The 3,629-nt window shown below is 37.6% G+C and overlaps 1 pseudogene; it reads right to left on the reverse strand.

Annotated features, from left to right (window-relative positions):
* Nucleotides 1-607: 607 nt before the first annotated feature.
* Nucleotides 608-1,072, reverse strand: LOC122121676 (annotated as a pseudogene).
* Between the last annotated feature and the right edge of the window lie 2,557 nt (nucleotides 1,073-3,629).

Raw genomic sequence — 3,629 nt, forward strand, 5'->3', positions numbered from 1 at the left:
GAAAGCTCATCAACCAAATGGACTCTTGCTTTGAATCAAGGCAGCCTTGCAGTTAATGAAATCATTAAGAGGCCTACTGGGAATATATCTAGCTCTAAATGATCCTAGTATGTTACCTTTATAAAAAAAATACAGTTTTTTTTTTATCATAATGAAATTTCCACCAACCACACGTATTACAAACGGAAATGGAAGGAAAAAAATCACATTTTACAGAATTTAAACTTGTCTTCAGCATTTAGCTCAGAGGTTTCACCATCTTCAAAAAACTGCTCCTCTGTTAAAGTCTTCAGCTCTTGATATTGGAGGCACGGCTCAATTGGTAGAGTGCCAGCCAATGAGTAAAAGCATTAGGTACTGAGCTGGAGTCCCAGTCTCGAACCAAAAAAAAAGAAAAAAGAAAAAGAAAACAAAAGATCTGGTCTTTACTAGCCCACAGAAATACTTTATCCATTTCCCTAGCCAGTCAGGGCTGAACAGCAGGGTAAGGCTCAGATGAGGGTGGGGTGGGGATCAGAGCGCTAATTTCCCCCTAGTACAACACCACAGCAGAAGCTTGATGAGAGCAAAACTGGTGAGACTTGAGGGGAGGGTCCAGGCCTTGAATTCAGTCAGAGTCTCTGCTGGAAGAAAAGGAGGAAAAGAAGGAATGCTTGCCATGCTTGTGGTGTTTGTGCATCTTTTTATGTGTTTTCTTCATTTTCTTCATTGTTTTCTTGTCCATTGGGGCTCGTGGGCCTATGCCAGGAGCCAGGGGATTCACAGGACACATGCCAGGTGCAGGTGGTGGGCATGGGGTGGGTAAGGACCTGAGGGTTGGTATCCTGGATACTGTGGCTGTGGCACAGGGTAAGAGGGCCCACATGGAGGGAAAGCTGGGTTCCCCTGGGGAGGTCCTGGAGGAAAGGGACACCCGGGAACAGGACCAGGAAGAATGGCCGGATTTACAGGTTGTGGGCACAAAGGAGGTGGACACCCAGGATTGGAACCTCCAGGGCACCCCATGTAAGGGATACTTGCATTTTGAACTGGCTGCCCTGCATTGGGATGCCACATGTTCAGGTGTTTTCCTAAGCCTTTCCTCCGGCGCCTGGATTAGACCTGTCCTCCAGAGCCTTTTCCACCTCATGATTTTTTATGAATGGTTTTTTAATGAAAAATGTTTTTGGTGTTTATGTTTTGGTTTGGCATAAAATGAGCCTACTATTGTCTTAATTTAATAAAAAAAAAACTCTGATTCTATGACAGCATAAATTTTGTGGGTAATGGTTAAGACTAGGTTGCCTTTCTGAAAAAAAATATCACCACCCAAAAAAGAGTAACAAAAGGAAAATAAATATGACAGGAAACATAAATGTTAATGGACTAGTAGTCTGCCGGTTTGCTTTACCTTTTAATCAAAAATTAAAGTAATACTTGATAATGTTTTATTAACATATTTAAATTTCTTCATTCTTGTCATTTAAGATTCACTTTATAAAGAAATTCAACAGATGACAATGTTTTTTCATGACTTTTACAAAGAAATGATCATTTCATCATTATAGTGTATAGCACAATACACCCAGAAAGCTTTTAAGGAAAAAAATTTTCCCATTCTTTGGTTTGCTTCAGTCTGTATTTAAAGCTGCATACCACATCTTACCCACCCTATTGTCTGTCTTCTCATTTGAAATATTTCAATAAGTTTTCTTTCCCTGGTTTGTCAGTCAGAAAATCTTTATAAAACAACATGCTTTCATTCATTGTGCTTTTTAAAGTATATCTCACAAATGCCAAAACGAAGCACAATCTGAAACATCTGTGGATTTTTCCACCTAGAGTCCAAAGTAATCACTTTCCATACTCCTTAGAACCAGCTGTTCACTGGCATTAATTGTTCTATCACTTCCATGCTTTAAAACAACAGCATTTGACAATGGCGTACATTTTAATTGGTTTACCACATCTGGTTCGTTTTCAGCAAGGACTGTCTTCACGGAAGATGGTAATAGATGAGGTTTGCAATTATGTATTTTGAAAGGGCTCTAAGTTGTGGATATAGAATATCCATTTCAGTGACTAAATATTTAAATTAAATCCTATAATGTATACTCCTTCAATTTTCTGGCTAACGTTCTACAATCTAGATATTTTTTAAGGAAATATTGTACATGTTTCCTTGGTGACAACGTAATTGGAAGACTTAAATTTTGCTTTTTTTCTTTTTTTCTTGTGAAAATACTGTACAGAAGGGTTACAATTACATGGGCAAGATAATGAGTACATTTCTTATCAAGCACTGTAGCCTCCTCCTTTGTTTCCTCTTCCCATCCCTTTCCATCCTCCCTCCCCTGCTCCTCTACCCAATCCTCATCCCCGCCCCCACCAAAGTTGTAAAGTTCTTTTTTCCATATAACGACTTGTACATCTCATTGTTGGAATGTATCCACTTGTACCCCTATTTAAACATTTCTTTTTTCCCTTCCCCTTCACAAATTTTACCAACCTCAAATACAGTGAAAGCAGGGGTTATACCATGGGAGAGGGACATACAAAGCAACAAAGAAATAATTTTATAAATGTGTTAGAAACAATCACCTAAAAGAAAAAAAAAACATTTGAATACATATATTAGGGTTCATTTCCCTAACATCAACTTATCTGACTTTTTGCATGACTCAGACATATACTAGCTATTGCAATTAAGGGAAACAATGGACCTAAGTTTCTTTGGGCCTGGCTAACTTCGCTTAATACAATTTTTTTTCCATGGAAGACTTAAAATTTTCATATATCATTGCCGTCTTAAATGAAGTGAATGTACCTGGGTTTGCATACAGAAGTTTTGGGACAGCATTAAAATTTGAATCTTGAATGGGATTTGATTGAGAATTGTGGCAGGCTTTCATGATATGAGAAGAGAAAGGCCTTACTAATACTTTAATTTGCCACATTGCTATATTAGTTTATTCAAACCCACACATACATACAGACATACAAATATGTAGTATGAAGACGCAGTCAGTCTGCAAGAAAGTATTTTAATAGGAATTCCATAAAATATTTAGTCTGCTGAGATCTGATTGGAATTTATAGCAATATCTATTTGCTTCCCCCCCTGGACAATTCGTTATCACTGGTGAGGATGTTGACATTTGAATTTAGAATGCCCCAGAAAGACCTATGTGTTAAAGAAAAATGACTTTCCATTTCCTCCCAGACTGTGGAGAATACCTGCATAGTTCTTCTGGAGATTAAGTTCTTCAGAGTGAAACCTCTGAGAACATGCACACTCATCTACTTTCTTTTCTCTTTTAATCATTCTAGGTCAAAAACATTTCTTTTTGACATACTCCTCACCTTGACATTGTCTTGTCACAGGCCACCAAAGCAATAAAACCAACTGAACATACACTGAAACCTTCAAACTTATAAATCTGAGTAAGCCTTTCTGCTTAATAAATGGACAATATCACTCATTATGATAGGTTATAAAGACATCACTGAAATCTAGTCTTTCTAACAATGTAGAGTATATAAAAATGCTTCATTATAAAATATCTAACTCCAAGTTATATTTTGTGTTTTTGTTTCTGTAGATCCTAGGGCTTAAACTCACAGCCTGACTGGTGCTTTTGTGTTCAAGG

This window comes from Dipodomys spectabilis, unplaced genomic scaffold, assembly GCF_019054845.1.
Source record: "Dipodomys spectabilis isolate Male_0828 unplaced genomic scaffold, ASM1905484v1 ptg000193l, whole genome shotgun sequence".
NCBI lineage: Eukaryota > Metazoa > Chordata > Mammalia > Rodentia > Heteromyidae > Dipodomys > Dipodomys spectabilis.